The following is a 10,485-nucleotide window of genomic DNA, read 5'->3' as shown; positions in this document are numbered from 1 at the left end:
GAGTTGGTTCCCACACTGTACCATCCCGAGATGACCTATAAACTCTTTTTATTATTATTGTGAATTCACCGGTTTCCAGGATTTTAATGTGTTTCAATCCATTGCACTGACTTTTATTTGTGCTGAAATAGTTCCACCTTTGTCTTGGTTAGGTTATTCCCTAAATCCTTCTGACCCAAACTCGGTAGACTTTGATGGTTTCCTTGCTTTCAGGAATGATAAAATGTTCTAAGCTGATCTTGTATGTTCCCCGTCTTGGAGCTCTGAAGCAACGTGCTTCCAGAAACCCCGATTCCCTCGGTGGGAGCGGCACTTAGGAGTGACAGTCTGAGCACCGGAGACACGTGTTGCTGCTGGTTAATCACAGCTTCCGAGTCTCTTTAATGACAGGCCTAGGAAATACACATTCTTTAATGGTGTCATTTTGTAGTTTTGAAAAAAAATTCAAACTTATGAAAACGTTGCAAGGGAAACACCTAGAACTTTCCCCCCAAACCATGCGAGGGTGAGCTGCTCGCACGAATGTCCGAAACTCACAAATACTTCGGTTGTGTTTCCAACAAGCAAAAGCGTTTCCCTCCACATGCACAGCGGAGCCGTCCAAATTGGGAGGGAGCGCTGATACTTCACCACCACGTCATGGTCTGAGTAGTAAACCAACCTTGCTCTCATTCTTGCTTCATTTTTACTTAAAACATTTTTTTAACCAATACAACCTTCCCGGTGTGGTCATGGCCTCCACAGTGTCCTTGACAATAAAAATCGAATTCATAATCCCGTGTCGCCTTTAACTGTCATGTTCTTCAGTCTCCCTCAGTCTCCAGGGGTGTCGAGCTCCTTTTCACCGGGGGCCACATCGGCCTCGTGGTGGCATTCAAAGGGCTGGATGTCACTTTAGGACTGTGTGTAAATGTAACTTACTCCTTAAGTGTTAAGCAAGAGCTTGGCGCTGTCGCCGGGTAGAAACGAGGTGCTGGGCCGCATAAAATGAGATGGAGGGCCAGATTCGGCCCACAGGCCTTGCGTTTGCCACCTGTGGTCTAGAACATTTCCCTGTTTTCCCACAGAATTTCATGCCTACTATGAGCCGGTGCCCCTGAGTATTGGGGTACAGAGTTAACAAAAACCCCTGCCCTAGCAGAGCCTGTGTGGGATCGAGGTTAACAAGCAGATACAAAAAAACATGTAGTATGGTAGATACATGCTATAGAGAGAAATACAGCAAGAAAAAAATGTTTTAACTAAAAATAAAGCAAGAATGAGAGCAGGGTTGGTTTACTACACAGAAATCCCTGGGGTTGCAGTGTTCTGGCCTTTGGCAACAATGGATAAAACTAGATTAGCCCCAGTGGCCTTCACTAAGATAAAGCTGGTGAGGCTGGGGCCTTGCCAGGAACACGCAGGATCAGGCTCAGCCTTAACTCAGAGATGGTCCAGATGTTGTTTGGCCTTGATTGACTCAGTTTACAGATGTTTAAGATGTCTCAGCAAGCGATGGGCATTGCTAGCTTACAAGTGCAAAATAGAATGAAACTCTTCGAGAATGCTGAATCCAATTCCGAGGATGGCATACCAGTAATACATTTGTAGACATGAGCCAAGTACATGTTAGATTGTGCTGGTTTCTAATTTGGTTTTGGAAGCCACTGTGTGTTTTTAAAGGCCTCCCATTTCTGCATATCCTGGAAAAGCTTGCAGGTACTGTGCTGAGGAGATAACCTGTCTTGCCATGAACTCCCCACGTTGGGCAGGCAGGTGCTCCTGTGGACGTGAAGATGAAGACCCAGGCAGCTCCTGCTTGCGGAGCGCTCACTGCCTATGTCCTTATCAGCTCCTGCCCTTCCGCGTCTATGAAAAGTGGAACACATTTACCCCCTAGGGAGGTTTGAGGCTTCAGCAAGTTCACTGCTGGCCCTCACCCACACCTCCCACTCTTCGTGCCTTCATCCCTCTTATCCACAGATCTCTCCCTGGAGAACCACTCACGAGCTCCCCTACCACGTCCAGCGACTCTCCAATCAGCTTCAGCCCCACTCCCGAAAGTCTGACTCCCAGAGCTCCTGTCACAAAGCCCTGAGCCCTGACGTAAACCCAGACATTCTGGATTTATCATTGCGACTTCCCATGCACGCTCATCCCCTTTTCGCCCTCACCCATCTCCTTGGCCAAAGTGGCTTGCCCCTGGACTGAGGGGACGTCTCCCACTGCCATCACATTCCATGGTCATGTCGGAAACGGCTGAGTTCCCTCCTGCTGCCTCTAGACCATGAACCTACTGCTGTCTCCCTGCTCCTCCAAAGTTCACATCTGGTTCTGGTACTTTCCCCTTCAACACCAGTCACTTGGGCTCCTAGCTGTGTAGGCTGGATGCCCTGATGGCCAGTGGGGCTCACCTGCACAGGTACAACCCACCTGGGCCTGCTCCGCCCTCCTGACATCACTCTGCTCCGTCTTCAGCAGCATGCACCCCACTTCCCCAGGCCACACTGTCACCCTACTTCATGTCCATTCCCCCAGTGTCACACTCTGTGCCTTCCCTTTCCTACCATACCCAGAACCCACTCACCTCTCCTCAGGTCACCAGTCACACAGCCTGCCCCTCTTTCCCCGTCCACGCCTCCTTTTGCTCCATCTGATTTCCGCCCCCGGAACCTGGATCTCCTCAGCCCCTTCAAGGCTGTATTCACCATCAGCCAAATTTCTCCCTCATTGGCACACCCTCGGCCCTGGAATATTCTGTCTTCTTTCGCCTCTCCTGTTCCCTGGCTGGTGGAGAAAGTTATTCCATGCTAAATGGACCGACTACAGAATCATTCCAACCCCACCACTGCCTTTTGGCAACTGGATTCACCTCTCGTAACAGCAGGCTTTTCATTACTCCAGTGACTATCTCGACCTTGCCCCCTCACCCTCAGATTCTTAAACCCACTTCTACGGCCAATTTCTTACAATTACTGTAGCGACGACTCTCCGGAAGCCAGCCACAAAGAGCTTTGTCCTGTTCCCTTCTCTGCACTGAAAATGCCTGTCTCGTCTCAGTCTATGAGCTGCCTCTTGTTTTCTCTGAGTCATGACTTCCTGGCCCAGAAAAAGGACCCTCCAGGTATTGAAAACCTGGGAAGGGAAGCAAGCGTTATTTGTGAATTTTCAGAAATGGTGGCAAGCAAAGTGTAGTTCTGATTTTCCAAAGGCCTAGTTCCCACAACTATAACCGTGGTGAGCTTGTTGCCATCAATCTCAGGCAAAATTATAGAAGCCAAAGAAGGGCTGCTTTGTTGTTTAGAAAATGGTACAGCGATTACCAGGTGCCATCACGAGATCTCCAAGCCGCATTTTAACCAGGTTGCTGGTCTGGCAGATCAGGAAAACGCCACACATATACTTCACCTGGATCTCAAGCAAGGAGTGTTTTGATAATTATCCGAGGAAGTAAGAAAATACAATCTGGACTAAAATAAAATTTGGAGGATTAAGCGCTGAATAAGTATGCCCAAAGAGGGCTGAATAACCGAGTCTCCTTAGAAAGAATGTTTCTAGGAATTTGCTGATAGCATTGCCCCGAGACCCACCCCCTCAATGTGTTTCCAGTGTGTGTGGATGACAATACAGAGGGAAGGTTTACGAATATGTAGGTAGCATCTGTAAAGGGGATTACACTAGAGAAAATAATTAAAGCCAGAAGGAACTCAATAAACTCTAACATATCTTTAATAGGGAAAATTCATTAAACACATAATACAAGGAATTGGAAAAAAACTACAATCAGATTCCATTCATATGAAGTTCAAAGCAGGCAGAACCAAATGGTGTATTGCTCTGAGAATTGCATGTCGGGGTAACAGTCAGGAAGAAAAGAGAGAATGACCATCACAGAAGTCAGGCCAGCCAGGAGGGAGAGAGGGAGGCTGGCGGGGGCCCGTCCTGTTTCCTAGCGTGGGGAAAGAATACAGCATGCCTATTATTATCGTTGAAGCTGAAGATACATTTCCATGTACTCTTTTGGGTGTTTGTTATATTTTACAGTAAAAAAAATGAAAAGGAACAAATCTCAAGTCTTCTGGTCCAAAAAACGCCCTGAAGTCCCAACAACAGTCCAATCAGTGAGACGTGAGGAGGACACTTCGAGGATTCAGCCACCAGTCAAAGGGTGGGGCGATCCAGGCTACTTGTGGGGAAAATGGTTCCCACCTGGCTGGCCCTGTGTGAGTCGCTGGGGCCACGTGGGCCTGTGCACAGTCAGGGAGCTACTCTTTCTTGGGAGTTAGGAAGACAGGAGAGTTGGGGGACCTGACCCATGAGACGTGAGGAGCCACCTCTGTCCTCAGATGCCTGCCTTTTCTGCCAATGGGCGTTCAGAAGTGGTCATAGGTGGCAATGGGCTGTTGTCCACAGATGTTTCAAGGCTGTTAGGTGGAAGAATTCAACTGGCCCCACGTGGCTCCAAGAGACAGAGGGATGGGCCAAAGTCATGGAGGGGCCAACTCTGGCTCGGTAAAGTCACTTTCGAACAGCCAGTGGCTGTTTCCCATCACTGGAAGCATTCGCGCTGAGACTGGACCAACTCTGTTTCAGGATGCTGGAAAGGGCGACGAGTGTGCGCTTGGCTTAGATGACCTTCCAGTCCCTCCCAGCCTCCCAGACTATGATTCTAGAAACCCACGCCTTATGCCTGCTAAGTAAAACTAGAAGCTGATTCTGAAACAAAAGGCTTTTGGTTTTAAGTTTAAGCATTATATTTTGACAGCCATTTTCTTGTAAAGTCATTGCATGGTATTGGTTTAGAGGTTTTAGGCATTGTCTACCTCATAATTCTAAGATTTCTGTGGCAAAGAGCTTTGAAACCTATGTCCTGCCCTCAGAAGTATAGCTTTTCCAGATGTGCTTTAAGATTTTTAGTGCCAGAGAGGACCTAGTCCCTGTGTTCATCCTCCTGTCCAACTGCAAGAACACAGTACGGACTCACAAGGACCCGGAAGCTGAGACCATGCTACTCTCTCCTGCCACCTGCTGGCCCTTCCTTTCTTCTGTGTCTCCAGGACAAGGCATTTCTAGGAGGCCACCCAGAATCCCAGGGTGTGCGTATGTTTGTGTGGGGGGTGCTGCCTACAAGGGTAAAGCATGGATGACTTCCAGGTGGTTTTTGCTAAATCTATGAAAACCATAAATTCACAGGAAGTGAGGACTGCAAGAGACCTTGGAACCCATTCTAACCCAGATACCTCAAACTGACAGCCCATGGCCATGTCCAGCCCACAGACAGGCCTGGTCTGGTCCAGCAGTGGTGACTAATTTTGAGCTAACATATACAAATTGGGAAATTTGACTTTAAAATCAGATTTGTAACGTAATTTTCTGCTGGCTACTCACAAGTTTCAAAGCTGAGTTAAGTAGTGGAGTACATCCACATTCTAATCGGGAGACATGCCCATAACCAGATTACAGCCCGGTCTGTCACCAAAGACCCAACCCTGGGCCCCCACGGAGAGCTGACCAGTAAGCTGCCCGAGATCTACCTTTCCAGCCTCAGCCCCTTCCGGAGAAGCCAGCTGCTGGAGGAGAGGGAAGTATGGGAGTTGAGGGAGAAGGGGCGGAACAAAGAATCAGACGTGAACTAGAAGGTGAGTTGACGTGTTGAATTATAATTGTGATTATCAATTTGATTTAAACAAGACTGGGGCTTTCAATACGTAAAAGGAAGTTGTAATTTTAAAATGGAACTGTTCCTACACTGAGAAGGGATCAGAAAGTCACAGAATCTGGTCTGTTCATCCAAGATGTCATCAAAGGGGGGGGGGGATTAGTGCATTAGTGAAGAAAGTGACTGGAAGAAAAAAAGCCATTTCCTTTTCTCTTGCCCCACCAAGTCCAGCCCCTGCAACAAATCAGTTACTCTCTGGCTTCTATTACAAACTTCATCCGCCTGTGGCTTTTCTCAGCTGTTCTCTCCAGTGGGGCTGGGCGCTCACACACGGTGTGTACCTGCTCACCTCGCCTCCCCAGGCCTCTTTTCCACCACTCCCACCACTAGTCCTATTCCACGTTTTCCAGTGGGCACAAGGAGGCCCAGAGGGGAAGATGGATTTGTCAAAGGCACACAGGAAAGTAGCTGAGTTGTATTCTAAAACCCACCCTCCTAAAGGTAAAGTCTAGGGGTGGGAAAAGTGTATGGCTCCCTTTGCTTCCTTCACCATGCACATCCTCACCCACACTACACCTTTTCTCCCTTCCGACATAGGAAGAGGAGGCGCTAAGCCCCTGGGTAGCTGGGGTACCAGGCTGGGGGTGGGAGAGAGAACGAACCCAGGGGGAGTTGGGGGTGCTGACATCTTCAGTTGCCTGAGGCTAGTCCTGTTCCTGCCACCTCCTTCCGCCCTGAAGCACAAACCGAGATGAAAGCAAGTGGCATTCTTCCTGCCCTCAGTTCATTGTCTAGAGCTCAGATTTTAACTGGAACACAGGAGCTGATTCACGGACAGCCTGTCCTGTAACTTGGTTTACAAGCAGAGGTTATCAGTGGGTGGGACACCGGGACACTCCTAAGCCTCTGGATCCTCTCCATTTCTGAACTCATTACTTCCCTAAGCCCCAGCAGCCAGGAGTGATGTGTGGGAAGTGGCTGGCCAGTTTTTCTTGGACTAAATGCCCTAGGGTACAAAGGAAGAGAGAAGCTCCTGTCCCCTCATTCTGCAGCCGAGCCACGGGCACACCCGGGCCGTAGAGCAGGCAGGATTCCCAAGTTCACTGAGTTCAGATCTAGAAGTACACTCTTTAATTAAAAACAAAACAAAAAACAGGTAGGACTAATTGCCTCCAAGAAGGGAAACTGGAAACGCTGATCACCTTTATATACCCTTTTCTTCTTTCAAGTGGACTTTATTTGGACCAGTTTTAGGTTCACTGCAAAACTGTACAGAAGTACAGAGATTCCTAATTTACCCCTCCACACACACACACATACACACACACACACACACACACACACACACAGCCCCTCCATCATCAAACTGCCCATCAGAGTGGTGCATTTGTTAGGATTTATGACGCTACACAGACATACCATAATCACACAGAGTCCAGTTTACATCAGGGCCACTCGGTGTCGGGCATTCTGTGAGTCCGGACAAATGTTTAATGACACATACCTACCATTACAGCATCACACAGAATAGTTCCACTGCCTTAGAAACTGTGCCCTTTTAAAACATTTCGAGCATTCTTCCCAATGCAGAACCCCAGGAGACCCCAGAGACCTCTCCCATGTACCCCCCACCCCTCGCCCCTCTGCCCTGTGGAGCCCAGAGCTGCATGGAGGGAGGGAAGGTTTGCATTCTCTGTATCTTCTTTAATCCCAATACACGGACAGAGGTGAGGGAGGAAAAGAACCCAGGTGTTATTCTGCTCACCAAGGTTTTGCTGTTACAAGGGCCCAGTCAACAACGGGTTTTAAACCTATCAGCACGACGCTTCCCACCATGTCGGAGGGACCAAGCAGCAGGGGCTTCCTTTTGGGCGGCTGGGGCAGGAATATGGACCAGCTCCTTCCTTCTTGCTGGAAAAGGAAACCACAGGCAGCAGTAGTTTGTAACCAAACTGAAGCTCTGCCTCTTTCAGACCTTCTACCCCTTCCTAGAGTCTTAAAGCAAGTCTAGAAGTTACGTGAGCTTCACCGATGCCCAGCACACTACCCATAACAAACATCTCAAGAGTTTTGCAGGGACATAAGGAAGCCAAGGGGCTCCACAAATGAAGACAACCCAGATCAGGCGGAGCTGGATAAAAGGGCACTACCTCTAATGCTTCTCTCTCTACCTTTTTTCAGTCTGTAATTTTGACCTGTTGACCCTGAATTTGATGAAGAACTAAAGAAGGTTCAAGACCAACAGACCAGCTTGTAACACCTGAAGGATCCTGTTCTCAAAAGCATGTCCCAGAAATGATAGGTAAACGTTAGTCTTCTCCATGCAAGGCAAACCGCTGCGGCAGAAAGCAAAACACCAGCAAGGGCGCGGGCAGGCAGCTCAGCCTCATCCCGGCAGGATGTGAGAAGTCAGGTTACTCGTCCTATATTTTCACTGCAGCGGTTACAGGATGGGGTTGATGTGGGAATGAAAAAAAATACTGACTCGGGAGAATTCCTTCTTTTTCTTCGGCTTTGAGTACTGACACCCACTCACCGGGTCTGGAAGCCAGCACAAGCGACACAGGCGAGCACTCCATTCCCCAGCTTCCTTGCTTGGCTGTCAACCAGGCAGAAAGGGCCCTGTCAGCACCCATGGGAGCCCGCCCACGGCAGGGACGTGTCTCATTCCGTCCGGCTATGGTGCAGAGCTACGGTGACACCATGAAGGCAGAAAGCCCAGGGTTCCTCCAATAATCGACACACCCATGAAATTAGAGACAAAATGAAGCAGTCGAGACAAAACCCCACAGGTATGTCCAGTCTAATGACAAACCATAGTTAACACACGGCATCTTCAGTGGGCTCCTGAGTCCACTAAGTATACGCGTGGGCCTCGGCGTTTTTCTCTGCGAACATTCTGGCTTCAACCTGCATTCCCCATACAGGCTAATCTACTCAAAAACTTAAACCCCAGAATTCTAGTGGCCAAGGATGTTAAAAACAAAAGGATGCAGGTACTGCCCTGGCTGGTGAGAAATACCCACCAACATTCCAATCCGCCCTCGCAGCTGGGAGACCCTGGAATGTGCGTCTGTGGCTCCCTCCACCCAATAGCTCTCTGCAGACATACTGATGAGTGACCTCAGCACAGGCGCCACCACAGAGGGGCTGAATCATCAGCAGGACCTGGGCCCGGAGCCACCGCCTTCATCAGTGACACGGCTCCAACAAGTCTTCATGTGGGCAGCCTCACCTGGTCAAGATCTCAGGCAGCATCCTAGGAACCTGGTGATGGGGTGGGTGGCGATGTAAACGTCAAGTACTAGAGCTCGAACCTATGGTTCTTGAGGTCCAGGTTCTACACTCTCTTCCTGGAACCCTTGAGTAATCTGCCTTTTGCTCTACTTTGCTCTTCTTCCTCCTGCTAAGGAGCAAAACTCAGTGTGAAGGCACCATCTTGGGTAGCTAAGGACCTCCTTCTCCCTGCTCGCACATTCCTGAGACTGAGTCTTGGAGGAGAAAGGTGAAAGTGACATCGCACGCACACACACGGTTCTACTCAAACTCTAAGCTTTATTATACTTTACTTGTCATCCAGCACATGATGAATATGCACTTGACGTTGTCTCATCCGTGAAATGGTAGAATGCACGTGAAGTCTCTTGCCCCGTGAGAGGCCCACGTGTGCCCAGCAGACTCTCTCAGGGCAACCTGAACATGAGCCTGTGGGGCACCAGCAGAGCTGTTCTCATGTCTGAGCTGTTGCAGACCTGCTGGAGTTCGAGGGGTCAAGACGGACACTTAGTTTGGACTTCGGGTTTCTAATTTTACATTTTTAATTAGCTTGTTTTACAGTCTCCTTTACAATCAAAAGGTCATCCACTCCTCCTACAATCGGTTCAAGGATGGGATGTGTTATACATGATGCCACACTTCAAATTGAGCAAAGAGCAGGCTTCAAATTCAAGGTCACCCCTCAGGAAAGGCTGGACGAGTGTTCCACTTCCTCCAGCCTGGAAACCCAGGGCGCCCCCTCTCAGACGGATGCGGGAGTGGGAGGAAGTGCTTTGTTCTTCAACTGGAGGCCAGAGCTGAACGCTCCTTCTCTAACCTTGCTGTGTGTACCCTGCCCCGCCCTGAGTGGCCAAAACCGTTGGCACTAATAAACCTCACCAAAACCCATGCTTCGAGTTAAAAACAATATGACAAAGGATACTGAAAGGATTCAACTATAGCCCATCGCTGCCTGCTAACGTACAAACCTCCCACACATGGCAAACTTCCCAAGCATCGTGATGAAGCTCTCTTGCCCAATCACTGTGACCCTAGATCCACAAAGGTGGAAAATAATTCTAAAGCTATAGAAATAGAACAGGGTAGTTTGCAGAGGAAATTAAATGGCGCTGTGAACCTCACCCACATGCAGATCAAGAGAGCAGGGAAAACTGGAGGCAGAACTGGAAAGAGAATTCCTCAGGACACACAAATTCGATCAAGGGCACAGCTCATAAAAATACCAATAATTTGGAATTTTCCTATAGGCACTTTAGGAAACCTGCCAACAGCAAGAAACGAGGTGACTTTGATGCCAACAGCCTGACCTACTGGCACTGAATCAATGTTCTCAAAGGGAAAGATGCTTGCATTCTCCAGGCCCAAGACAGCTGTGGGAAAAACGGCCAGACACACGGGCAGGGGAAGGAGGGGAGCAGCACAGAGCACCTGAAATGCTTTGAGAGCTTGCACTTCAACTTGGAGAACTCAGAAGGGAGGCTGTGACATTTAAACCAGCAAAAGCTGAATTGGAACATATTTAAAATCTGGACCCTTGGATCTTACACTGCAGTAAAGACAGACGCAGACTT

Source organism: Sturnira hondurensis, unplaced genomic scaffold (assembly GCF_014824575.4).
Source record: "Sturnira hondurensis isolate 20B ecotype Veracruz unplaced genomic scaffold, ASM1482457v3 Scaffold0003693, whole genome shotgun sequence".
NCBI classification, from domain to species: Eukaryota; Metazoa; Chordata; class Mammalia; order Chiroptera; family Phyllostomidae; genus Sturnira; species Sturnira hondurensis.
Note: the sequence above shows the minus strand (reverse complement) of the source record.